The following is a 13,794-nucleotide window of genomic DNA, read 5'->3' as shown; positions in this document are numbered from 1 at the left end:
GTGACTTGAATTTAGTGAAATGAAACAGTCACTTCTATTTTAGTATTTTTAAAGAGTGACGCTGAATAGCATAGTTAAAAGGTCAGTTCTTGAAATTAATGAGTGAGCCCTGGTCCCATCCAAGGATAGAGACGGATTTTTTAGGGGGTCTGAGAGCCCCTGGAACACACTGCCTATTTTGAGGTTAACAGGGAAACCAGTTGGCAAGAAGAGTCTTCAGCTGGGGTGACGCTGTAACACTACCTACCAGGCAAAGACACATTTTTTTTAATGAGTCTTTCAATCAACCCATCAGTAACCCATCAGAAGCCAGGCAGGATCCCATCAGGAAGAGATGTGACGAACACTGCCCGCAAAGTCCAACCCCCTTCACCCCTCCCGGAAGACTTCACCGAGACACTGCCCATGACCTGAGCCTCTGACCTTCCTGACACGCCAGGAGGCTCTGCATCCTCTTTCTGGTCTCTGTTTAGAAAGCACATGTCAACTTGGAAGCACCTCTCAGCTGCAGTGTTTCTGTCTTCTCCAGCAATTCCTGGGATGTCTAGGTTGGGATTAGAAAGTTTAGAAACTTCCCCGAACTGTCCAGGTGGACAAATGCTTTTAGGCATTTGCCATCACCCATGTTTTTACATATGGAATTGATTATGTCCACATCCTAGTACAAATCTTTCAAGGACTCCTCTCCTGTCTTTAAGATAGATTTCAAACTTCTCCGCAGAGCTTCCTGAAAAGAAGCTCTTGGTGATCTGGCCTTGCCACTTCTCCCCTGCTTTGCTCTAGACACTCTGGACTCTGTACACTTTTCCAAGATGGCACATTCTCTCTCATCTCTGAGCTTGGCACACAGCATCCCCCAGGCAATCAACCAAAGTTAATGCCCATGCTTCCCCCATCCCTTGAATCTGAACTTATTAGATGACTTGCTTTAGCCACAGGGAGATTAGCAAAGATTTTCCAAGGAGAGGTTTAAAAGCACTTGCGTGCTGGACTTTGTCCTCTCTTGCTGCTCCCTGAGACCACAATAAGAAAGCTCAGACGAGCCGCCTGGAGGATGAGTGACCATGTGAAGCAGGGACCAGCTATCCCAGTGGATGGTCCTGCCCCCAAACCAGCCTTACAACAGTTGGACATAAGAGTGAGGTCATCACGGACCAACCAGTCCTAGTCAAGCTACCCAGCCTAGAATAGCTCTGGCTCACAATACATGTTTGGTGTCTCAAGTCATTAAATGTTGGGGTGGCTTGTTACATATGTATGCCAAATGGTACACCCACTTTGTTTCCCAGTTAACACCTGTCAGTTCGTCAGGTCTAGGGGTGAAGGCTTCTCTGAGCCCAGAAGATGCCACATTGGTCTGCATCCATAGCATCCTCTGGGTACCACTAAAAGACAGGAATTGCCTATCTTCTCACCTCTCTTTCCAGTGACTGGAAGCTTTTTTAGCTGTTATGGAAGCTTTCCTTAGCGCACACACCAGGTACATATTTGCTGGAAGAAGATACAGGAATGTATACCTCCATCTTCTGACTTATTCTGTCTTTAATGTCAAAGAATTAGCCCAGGTAATTTTCACCTATCTCCACCTAGACATGGTGACTACATCAAAATACTGTAGTTTTTCTTTCTCAGAGTCCCACTCATATCAGTAGGTTTTGGGAATCTCCCTACTCTTTTTGAGACAAGACTAGTGTCTCTTCCAAACTCGCTGTGCCTTTCAGTTTGACTAATGCTAAAAAATTTACCTAAAATACCAAGGTCCCTTAGACTATGCACATGGATAATTCTGACAAACGATGCCACCTTCACCATCATAATGACTCTACTACACATGTCAAAGAAGCAGAAGACTTTGACAAGACATAACCGACTTCACTGGCAACGCAAAGACACTGACAGTTAATGACAATTCCCATTACAGAGGAGACATCTCCACAACAAAGAGACTAGCAAGTTTCAACTGTTCACCTGTTCTGTTCACCTGTTTGTTTCAGCAACACATCACGATAAACTTTGTTTTGTGCAATTTATTATCATAACAGCATTATAGCTGCCATGGTTACTAGGGAGCAATCTCTGGGCTAATATTTAGCACACATTATCTCATTCAGTTCTCTCAACAATTCTGCAGCATAGGTATGACCATCCCTATTTTACAGATGAGGTAAGTAAGACTCAGAGAAGTTGGGCAGTTTCCTCAGGGACACACACAGCTACTGAGCAGCAGATCTAGGATTTGAATCCAGGTATGAGTCCCTGTAGCTCAGATGGCAATGAATCCGCCTGCAATGCAGGAGACCTGGGTTCAATCTATGGGTCAGGAGGATCCCCTGGAGAAGGGAATGGCAACCCACTTCAGTATTCAAGCCTGGAGAACTCCATGGACAGAGGAGCCTGGCAGGGTACAGTCCATGGGATCACAAAGAGTAAGACAGAACTGAGTGACTAACACTATACCTATGAGTCCAAAAGTCCTTAGTTGGATGAACACCTTTAAATCTGATTGATGCTGTCCAATGGAATAAAGAACTACCTTCCTTTGGAAGACATGGGAATAGGTGCAGAGAGAAAGAAGGTGGCTTGCCCTGGGTCTCACAGGGGTGGAGGGGAAAGACCCAGGGGTCCATCCTTAGTCTGATGCTTCTGCACCAAGCCCCGGGCATCCCCATCTTCTCCTTGCGTTATGAATATTTAGATTCACACCTACCTCTGTGACTCAGATTCAAGAGGGAGGGAGACCCCAGTCTTTCTGTACTAGGTATGCTTCCAATTACTGTATATCTAGAGAGGTTGTGAAAAAGAAAAAGGAGCATGAAGCTCATGAGTCCTAATTGGGCTCTCATCTGCTTCTCCAGATTTCTTTTAAAAAAGCAACCAACCTAGAGAAGGATTTTAATCTTCCAACTTTAATGTGATTCACAGTCTGTATCTATTATTCATATCAATATGAGAGAACTGATTTCATTGCCTGTGTACCATGAAGAATGATGACTATTTAGCATCAGATACTGAATTAAGAGTTACATAATGATCCTTAAAAAAAAAAATCAACCTTGTTTCTCCACTGTATCAAAATGCACTTAAGAGGTATTTATTGTTTGAGAAACACACAATGTCTTCGAGAATTTAAACCCTTTCAACAACTTAAAATAATGACCTGGTTGAGCATACCACATGCTTGTTAAACAAAACTGATTTATTCAAGAAACATCTTGGAAACATAGGATACTCTGAAAGTACAATCAACTCCCGTGGAGTTTCTTTTTTCCTCCAAATAGTATTTCTGTTAATTTCAATTCCAGATCTTCAACATTTATCCTTATTCTAGCTATGAAAGGAGGCATTTATATATGTTGAGTATAAATGTGCTCGGCTTCCCAGGTGGCTCAGTGGTAAAGAATCTGCCTGCCAATGCAGCAGACCCAGGTTCGATCCCTGGGCCAGGAAGATTCCTTGGAGAAGGAAATGGCAACCCACACAAGTCTTCTTGCCTGGAAAATCCCATGGACAGAGGAGCCTGGAGGGCTATACCCCATGGGGTTGCAAAGAGCTGGATGAAACTAAGCATGCAAACAGCAAACAATAAAATGTGCTAGAAATACCTGGTTACACCCTAACTGGCTTCCTCATCCTGAAGACACAGGTACGTGCTATTATCTCAGCAAATACTAAAAGGTCTCTGTGAATACAAAAAAATTCTTTAAGTAATGAAAGGTACTAATAATATTTTATGTCATTTGTGGGTTTCAACTGTTTTGGGGATATCTCTTTCACCAGATTCCCTTGCTCCCCAGCACCCAAATTTTGCTGGTAGACCCACCTTTGCTTTGTGTGTGTGTGTGAGAAACATATCCTGACATCTCCATGCCAACAGAAACAGATGCATTCCCGAGGAAAAAATGTCAGCCACAGGCACTGGCCAGGGGCTTCTCTGATGAAATGGTTATAGCATGCAATCCCTAAGACATTCACTGCCAACTGACTGCCCAGTTTTAGGCTCAATCAAGGCAAGGCCAACTAAGTGAGGGACTTTAAGATAGAAAGCTTCTGTGTTCTTTTGGATCCAAATCAGGAGGGAGGGGCAAGTCATTTAGTGCCAATTCAACTTGACATTAAGGGAGGAGGAGAGGAATTAAAGAGAAGAGGACAAGGGGTGCTCCTGTGCAATGCTGTGAACACAGATAATTACTGGAGCCCAGTCAGAGAGCTCTAGTTACACTCAACTGCTTTTAGGCCAGACCTGTCAACAGGACAAGGAGTCAAGATCCACTGTGGTGTTTCCCTTCTACCCTCCTCTCTCGACCTCTGACTCTTCCCAAACATCTACCCCATGTCCCCAACTCCGAACACCAGTGCTGATGAACAACAGGAACGTTAACCCGATTCACAAGAAAAGCTGATACCTATTTCCAGTTTTTTAAGGAATCTCCACACTGTTCTCCATAGTGGCTGTAGAAAGAGACACGTGTACCCCAATGTTCATCGCAGCACTGTTTATAATAGCCAAGACATGGAAGCAACCTAGATGTCCATCAGCAGATGAATGGATAAGAAAGCTGTGGTACATATACACAATGGAGTATTACTCAGCCATTAAAAAGAATACATTTGAATCAGTTCTAATGAGGTGGATGAAACTGAAGCCTATTATACAGAGTGAAGTAAGCCAGAAGGAAAAACATAAATACAGTATACTAACGCACATATATGGAATTTAGAAAGATGGTAACAATAACCCGGTGTACGAGACAGCAAAAGAGACACTGATGTATAGAACAGTCTTATGGACTCTGTGGGAGAGGGAGAGGGTGGGAAGATTTGGGAGAATGGCAATGAAACATGTAAAATATCATGTAGGGAACGAGTTGCCAGTCCAGGTTTGATGCATGATGCTGGATGCTTGGGGCTGGTGCACTGGGACGGCCCAGAGGGATGGTATGGGGAGGGAGGAGGGAGGAGGGTTCGGGATGGGGAACACATGTATACCTGTGGCGGATTCATTTTGATATTTGGCAAAACTAATACAATTATGTAAAGTTTAAAAATAAAATAAAATTGGAAGAATAAAAAAATAAAAAAAATAAAAAAATAAAATAAAAAAAAATAAAGGAAATCAATCCTAAAAAAAAAAAAAAAAACAAAACTTACCTCCTTGCAAAAATGTATTGAGCTGTATACTTATGATCTGTGTATCTTTATGTATCCTTCAATATCTTTCAATAAAATATTATCAACTAAAAAAAAAAAAAAAAAGAAAAGCTGATACCATCTAACGTCCTGAGATCAGCCAGCACCCGGTCTGGCAGTCCCCACACTCTGCCTGGATCAGCCACTAATCAGTGTGTTATTCTCCACGGGATGCTATCTGGACGAGAAAGACCATGTGGTTCACAGTCCCAAGCGACACTCCCATGATATGGACATCTTCTTCCTGGAGGCCAGCCCAGATGCAGGAAATGGAAAATCCTCTTTGAGCAAGGTGACTGCCAACTCCCTTCCAACCCTCTGGAGGCCACCCTCGTCCACTGCCATCCCTCTGCTGGCCTTTATGGATGCGCCAGCCAGCAGGTTGCCAGGACAACTGGCGTCATCGCTGGGACTCAGAAATAGATCGCCAGCAGAGCTGGGGACCTGGACTGCAAACTCCAATGACAGCAACAAGATACCAATTGGCAGCTTGTCTGCGCCACTAAAGGAGTGATGGCCTAACATAACCCAGCAGAGAGCTCTCACCTTGACGTACTACCCTTAATGTACACATGAGCTTGATGCGGTGGTGACACAGAAAGGGCTAAAACCTCACTAAAGATAGAGGCTGAATGACGTTCGGAATTATGTGAGCTGGTAGATTCACAGGAGCCAACTGGCACTTGTATCTTTAATTTATTAGTCTCCTGAAAGTGGGGCGGGGCAGAAAGGTTCACTGCGGAAGGAGGAGAGCCAGAAACAGGTAGAACAACTGAAGCTGCCAAAGAAAGGGAAAGGAAAACTCTGTTTGCACAGGCAATAGCTGTCCCCATTCTGAACAATAGCATCCTAATCTCATCCCCCCCTTTTCTTGGAGAACAAAGAGAGAAAGACAAAGGACACTGGGAAAGAAGAGCTTGCCAGGTCAGAAGAAGGGGACGATCTTTGGGTCCAGTTCTCTTTGTTCTGCAAGGTAAGTCTTACGATGCTTAGAATGGGCAGCAACTCATAGGAGCCCCAGGCATTGAGACTGCCTATCAAAGTCTTGGATGTTAGCCCTGGAGAAATGACAATTTTTCAGTTGTATGCGAGCTGCAAAGGCTGCGGGGGAAAGAAAGAAAAATGAAGTGAAGAGCCACCTAATACAAAATTTTTAGAAAATAATTTTAGCAAGAGCATTTTCATTTCCAAATATGCAAAACATCGACGTCCCGACGTGAGGATGGCTTATGTCCAGAATGAAAGATGTAGCACAGTCCAGCGCCTACCTGTGCAGGGGTCTCAAGCAGTGAATTCTGTTGGCACTGTGGACAAGTCCTAATGCTGGACACTTGTGGCCAGAAGGTCATAAGACATGCGTGATAAAGGTATTGAGAAAGATGTGCGAGTTAGAGGTGGAATAAGATGCTGAGGAGTCCAAAGAGCATGACGAGAACTTAACTGAATTTTGGAAATAAAAAGATTCTGAAGGACGTTGCCATTTGCATCCCATTAAGGTTTCTACTTCAGGGGAGTCTACTTAAGGAAGTAGTTTCAGGACAGAAGCACAAATAGAGAACTGGGGACTTCCCTGGTGATCCGTTGGCCAAGACTGTGCTCCCAATGCAGGGGGCTCAGGTTCAAGCCCTGGTCAGGGAACTAGATCCCACACACTGCAACTAAAGATCACGCTGGATGCAACTAAGACCGAGCAAAGCCAAATAAATACCTTAAAAAGTAGAGGAGCTGACACCGAGACACTAACATCCTCCAACACAGATGTCAAACAGCTAATTTTACTATCTCACCTTAAAAGCAGCTTATACTTGTTGCAAAAGAGTTTTTTTTTTTTTTTTTTTGAATTATATAACATTCTTGTTCAGGGGTCTGCAAAAGGTTAACAAAATCCTCAGGACACAGAGAAGATGGATCCATTCTTTCACTCTGCAAGTCCACCTACCATCATTTATGACATAGCTAGCACTGGAAATTTAGTATGAAATGTTGAGGGAGGGAGGGATGAATGATTTTCTTAAAAAAAAAAAAATGACTTTCACAAAAGTTGAAAAATGTGGGAAATTAAAAGAGTGAAATTATTCATTTCTCTTTATACATCTGTCCCCAAAATTGATACGTTTGCTGGTAAGAACCATCAGGTTTTGTTTTGGCTTTATGACAAAACGATGTCATTTAGTCCCTATCTGTGTCTCACTCTTTCCTCTAAGAAAACAAAAGAGAAACAACAGTCTTTTAGACGAAGAATGAAAATACTACTATGATGATATACTTGGAAAGACAGACATGCATCACTCATATTTATACATGACCATCATATTCATACATATTTATAACAAAGGTGGTAGGGCTGATCAGTCTCCAAGTTACCGAGTAGGAGAAAGATTTGATCTCTGTCTGGAAGAATTTGCAGTGGCTTAAGACTCCCCGTCCTGGGCATCACCCCCATCCAGGCATCCTCGCCCTGCCTTCGGTGTACACAGATTCTCCCACAGCGAGCGTGTCAAAGGCACTCCACTTGAGAAACACATTTTTAGTCCTGGGTGCGGTTTCAGCCTGAAGTTCAGTTGAAAACACTACATTTTACACAGGTTGGGGAGATGCCGCTTCTCTAAGTGACCCAAATTCTTGCTTTAGCTATTGCTCATAAACACATAAAATGACTCCGAAGAGGAATGGGTCCCGCGTGCCCAAGCCCCCACTCCACGTCTGGATCAGTGGTCATGGCACCTCAGTCCTCACGGATTCTGAGGTCTCACCTGCCCAGGCGAAGAAGCAGTTAAACAAAAAGACTTGAGTTATCGTCTCTCGCTCTGCCGCCTTCTCAAAACACACACATATATGGGGTGGAAATCCAACCCCTGCTTCAAGGCCGAATTCAGATGCTCAGTTGTCTGTGAATCCTTCCTTCTCTGAAAACCCAAGTCTCAGGAATCGTACTCACACCCGCTTCGGAACACTGACTCTGTGCTGACCAGTATTGACCAGCACAGTGGAGGGAAAATCCCAGAGGGCACTGAATACAGATGACTCACCCCTGCCTCCCTCACAGACCTGAGCACACCAGTCTTTTCATAAACAGGATCCAGTCAGTGAATTCAAAACAGTAAACAGAACATAAAACCTTTTTACTTCAGCACTACTCTGTTAGAAAGCGGTCTGACCAGGCTGTGGACACGTTCCTTTACAGGACAAAACACTGCAGAAGATACACGAATGTTTTTCCTGCCACAACTGCTCAGCACTCTGGGTATTTCTCTCTTCCTCTCTGAGATGCTAAGGCAAGTGGGCTGAACAGGTGGGGAAGACGATGTCGAGGAAAACAGGTGTGCCTGGGATGGGCTGCCCTCGGCCAAGCAACTCAGAAGTAGGGCTGACATCAATTCTCAGTTCTCAGCAGCTCATGCAGAGCCCCCAACACCACCACCAGCCGCAAGGCAGCAATGGCCAGGAATGAGTGAGGCCATCTAGAAGAAGCAACTGGAGGAAGTTTGGGAAAGAGAAAGAAATGGGTGAAAGAGAAAACTCTAGAAGACTTGAGGCTACATAAAGAACACCCAGAGTGCTTGCATGAAATATGAGAGCCTCTTTGCCTTTATAACATGCAGACCAACTGGTAGGGTCATTATAAGCAAAGAATTTTTTAAAAAGAGACTTTCCCCTCATTTATCTAATAGTAAAATCTCTTCCCTTGTGATCCCTTTTATCGACTTCAGTTTTTTTTTTCTATGATAGCACTAGAGATCATAAAAAAAATTGGTATCACAGATGGCAAATCTAAAAGGTACAAATTGACAGACACATAGGGAAATTCCCAAATCGCTCTGATTAGAGTGTGTATATGTAATTCTCTCACTCTGGAGACTGGAAATTCAGTTCCCATTTTTCAAAGCTTATAAAGACAGCATAATGCTGTCTAAATAGGCACAGAGGTGTTTATTTCAGTCTTTCCATTTCTTCCCAGGAATAATGTAACTCCTGCACTCTGAAAAGGGGGTTGATAAACAAAAACTTCAAGAAACCTTGATACCTGCTATCCTCAAAAGCCACAGAAGACGATGCCTCCCTAAGAAAGTGATTGTTGGTTTCTCCCTTCCCACCAGAGAGACATTCGATGGACCCAATTTGTATCAGTTCACTATTCCTTCATTCCAAAGTACACATCTCTCAAAAGGAAAGAAAATGAAAATGATGCTATTCAGTAAATGGTGAATTTCTAGGTAAACCGACGACGCCAAGTCTATCTCTCAGTTTGGAAATGGAAAACATGAAAGATGATAAAATAATGGGATTATAAAACACAACACCCTGCCTTTCACAGAATGCCAGGGCAGGCTGCTCACAAACAACCCATAAAGCAAACCACTCAAATGGAAGCGGAGAGGAAACACACATCAGGCAGAATTTAAGTATCAGAAAATCCCCAAACACTACTGATAGTTCCATGAAGCCTTTTTTTTTTTTTTTTTTTTAAACAAACAGCTTCCTTTCCCACATTGACTTATATACATTGTCAACATTTGACGTCTACTTCTAAGGAAAAGACAGTGAACTAGTCTTTGCATGTCACCCTCTACCTGACCAAACTACTATCAGATTGAAGCCGTTTGCATATGAACCATGTTTTGGGCTCTTTTCTGAATGGCTTAGGCTCCCACAGGAGAAACCCAGGCACAGGCTCACTCTGTCCTTAGTTGCTTGACAAATATTTACTGAGTGCCCACTTTAGGACAAGCCGCATTTTAGGCGTTATAGATTCACCAGGAAAATAATAAGAACAACATCCCTGTTTTTGTGGATCCTACAGTCTAGTTGAGGAGATAGGGCAATTAATAAATGCATGTATAAAATGTATGGTGCTTAAAAGAAAAAAAAAGTAGGCTAGGGAAGTGGTCCCCAGCCTTGGTGGCATCAGGGACCAGTTTGTGGGAAAAAAATTTTTCCACAGACCGGGGAGGGAATGGGAGATGGTTTGGGGATGATTCAAGCACATTGCACTTACTGCTGCTGCTGCTAAGTCGCTTCAGCCGTGTCCGACTCTGTGCGACCCCATAGACGGCAGCCCACCAGGCTCCCCTGTCCCTAGGATTCTCCAGGCAAGAACACTGGAGTGGGTTGCCATTTCCTTCTCCAATATTTACTGTGCACTTTATTCATATTATTATTACCTCAGTTCCACCTGAGATCATCAGGCATTAGATTCTGGAGTTTGGGGACCCCTGGGCTAGAGGATACAGGGACAAGGTGCTGCTTTATATAGGTCGGGGAAGGCTGCTTAAAAGAGGCAGCTGGAGAAGAGCTACTCAAGAAAGCAGAGCAGCTCAGAAGAGAATTACAGATCACGGCCTCCCGGTTTATATACTAAGTAATATTTGAGAACAGAGGTGGATTATTTTTCAAAAGTTAAATTTCAAAAGTGGCTCATATTTAATTTTCAAAAAGACCAATGAGTATGGATCCTAAATTTAAATGACTAAAACTGCATTCTTAGAAAAAGCGCTCAAGTGAACACCTTTTGACTGTCACATGTTCCCTGGGAAGGTCCTCTGCAAAGGGTAGTGTTGTTGTGACACACACAATAATTCTTTTTTTTTGGTTTTTTAACCACAAGACTGTGCTAAATGTTTTAAATGCTCTTGTATCAATAAACTGAAGTTGTGCCAGATCACTGACTCTTAGAGGCCAAACGGGGGAAAGTGACCATCCAGCCAGCCTCATCCAAAGTTGATATTCGAAGCAATGTTAGAGTCTTTAGAAGAATCATCAGAGCTCTCTACACTCAACTTTCTCATATTACTCAAGATAAAATGGGTCCTCAAGGCTGTAGGGTTAATTGCAGCGCCATGGGTAAAATCCAGGTCTTCCAACTCCTAGGTCAGTTTTCTTGCCTCTTCTCTCTGTACAAGATACCACACCTTAGAGCCAGTTTGAGACACTTTGAGAAGCAAAGTCCATCTGCAAGAGCCACAGTGGCATTTGACAGGTGGATGATGGGGACAAACAGAGAACAACAAAGGTAGTGAGTCTGGGGCAACAAGCTGCCGAAGATGGACACCACTAATTCCAGCGGCTGCCATGATTATTACTAACACGTTCATCTACCCTCCACCATACCCCATCTACATGCAAGCTCAAGTCCTTCGAAAAATCTCCTGCCTCCTCTATTATAATGGCATGGCTTTGGGACACCAGGATACCAAAATAAGGAGAAAATATCACTGCAGATGGTGACTGCAGCCATAAAATTAAAAGACGCTTACTCCTTGGAAGGAAAGTTATGACCAACCTAGATAGCATATTCAAAAGCAGAGACATTCCTTTGCCAACAAAGGTCCGTCTAGTCAAGGCTATGGTTTTTCCTGTGGTCATGTATGGATGTGAGAGTTGGACTTCGAAGAAAGCTGAGTGCCAAGGAATTGATGCTTTTGAACTGTGGTGTTGGAGAAGACTCTTGAGAGTCCCTTGGACTGCAAGGAGATCCAACCAGTCCATCCTGAAGGAGATCGGCCCTGGGATTTCTTTGGAAGGAATGATGCTAAAGCTGAAACTCCAGTACTTTGGCCACCTCATGCGAAGAGTTGACTCATTGGAAAAGACTCTGATGCTGGGAGGGATTGAGGGCAGGAGGAGAAGGGGACGACAGAGGATGAGATGGCTGGATGGCATCACTGACTTGATGGACGTGAGTCTGAGTGAACTCTGGGAGTTGGTGATGGACAGGGAGGCCTGGCGTGCTGTGATTCATGGGGTCGCAAAGAGTCGGACATGACTGAGTGACTGAATTGAACTGAACTAACTCAGTGCTGTAAAAATATAGCAAGACTGCAAAAGGTTACTAACTTCCAAATTTACTAAGAAAACTGGGACTTCCCCCGCCTCCCCAAGCGAATGTAATTTGGAAGAAAAAGTCCTTTGGAGTTCAAAAGAATTTAGCATTTTCTTCCTCTTGCTCAACCCATTCCATTTACAGAAGGATTTTTAAATGACTTTAAGTTGTGGCATCTTAAGGTTTACACTCTAGAATGTCTTTGAAAACCTCACTTAATGTTTGAGGTCTGACAGGGTATCACATGAGCAGTTCAAAGCAATGGTTTAAAACAAAAACACACACCACCAGATTCGAAACAAAAGCTATATTGATTATAGTTCCTGCACTGTTCTTTTTAAATGTAGCCTGAAATCTACAGCACTTTTCCATAAGATACTTGTTTCCTAGGTTAAAAGATGCTTTAAAAAACATCATCAGACGTGCATTCTGTTGGCTACCTGATTGGGAAATACTTTCTAGAAAAACATACAGCTATAGTAGCACCCAGATCTAACAGGGCCCCCAAAGTATTTCTTAATAGTGATAGAAGCTTTTAGAATAAGAGTTTTTTTAAATAAGATTCTGCTGCTTGTGGGAACCCCAAACTAAGATGGAGACTCATCAATAAACAAGCAGCATAGAGCAACACAGATTATAAACCAACACTTCGCAGGAGTTGGTGACTTGCCCAAGGTTGCAAACCTTGACCTTGACCTTGACCTTAGGACCAGAAATAGAATTGAGGTCAATAATTCTAGGAGCCCTGTACTTTCCACCAGAACCAATGTGATCATACGTACAAAATGAGAATCCATGAAAACACCAGCACCCCCCATCACCCACTTACCCTGAGGTACTGGGAGCGCTTGAGTTCAATAAGCTTATTTTAATATGGCTATTTAACCCTCAGGAAATATGGATAAACATGCATATTTAATACAAATTTTTAGAAAACCAAGAAATAAAATTTCAGTGGAAATTTATCTTTTCAACGGTAAATGCTTTTTCTCCTAGACACATGCCCTCATATCACTGCTCCTTGCTCTCTCAAAATTGTTTATGCAACTGGAAAAAAAATAGGTAATAAATGCCTGGAAAACTTTCCTGACCAAATTATTAAGAAACTGAAAACTTAATGCACAGTTATATATATACACACACACACACACACATGTGTATATACATATTTATATTTAATACACATACACACAAATATGTAAAGATGTGTGTGCACAAATATATATGATAGATATTTCCACACACACAAAAAAACCTAGTCAAAGATGGTGCTTCATGTTCTAAAATTTGAAGGTAATATGTTCATAGGCTAGCCTGGATTTCCTGTAGTTTTATTCTTTCCTGGACAAAGCTCTAAGCATTTTTTTCTTATGACACAGTCTAGCAATGAGGTAAAATCTCCAGAAAGCAGCACAGCTGAGTGAACCCTTAAGTTCTGTGGTAAACTAAAGCTTCTGGAAGCCCACAGTGTGCTTTCTCTTCAATTACTGGATCCTATACCTCCTCATGAAAGGTGACCAGCAGCTGAATGCAGAAACCACTCATCTCAAAATCCCAACCCAGCAGCCTGACAAAAACCAATAAATCAGCCAATTTTAAGCAAGAAAAGCACCCTGAAGAGCTGACCGTACTAGCTTGCATACCTCAGATTTTTCAACGCCAGAAACATTTCCTTCCAATCAAAAACCCCATGTAAAGAAAATAATGACAGAGTGTGATTCCCTGATTGGGAATCATTAGCCTGAAAGGTTTTACCCCATACCCACTAACCTAAAAGAACTGCAGAG

The 13,794-nt window shown here is 42.8% G+C and overlaps 1 protein-coding gene across 14 annotated transcripts in view; it reads right to left on the bottom strand.

Moving 5' to 3' along the window:
- ATXN1 (ataxin 1) overlaps positions 1 to 13,794 on the bottom strand; it is a 420,722-nt gene that overhangs the window by 133,359 nt on the left and 273,569 nt on the right. The window lies entirely within an intron of this gene.

This window comes from Bos grunniens, chromosome 23, assembly GCF_055505025.1.
Source record: "Bos grunniens cultivar Pamir isolate PY7600 chromosome 23, Bosgru_T2T1.0, whole genome shotgun sequence".
In the NCBI taxonomy this organism is placed as follows: Eukaryota; Metazoa; Chordata; class Mammalia; order Artiodactyla; family Bovidae; genus Bos; species Bos grunniens.
This window is presented reverse-complemented; position numbering and strand designations above follow the sequence as displayed.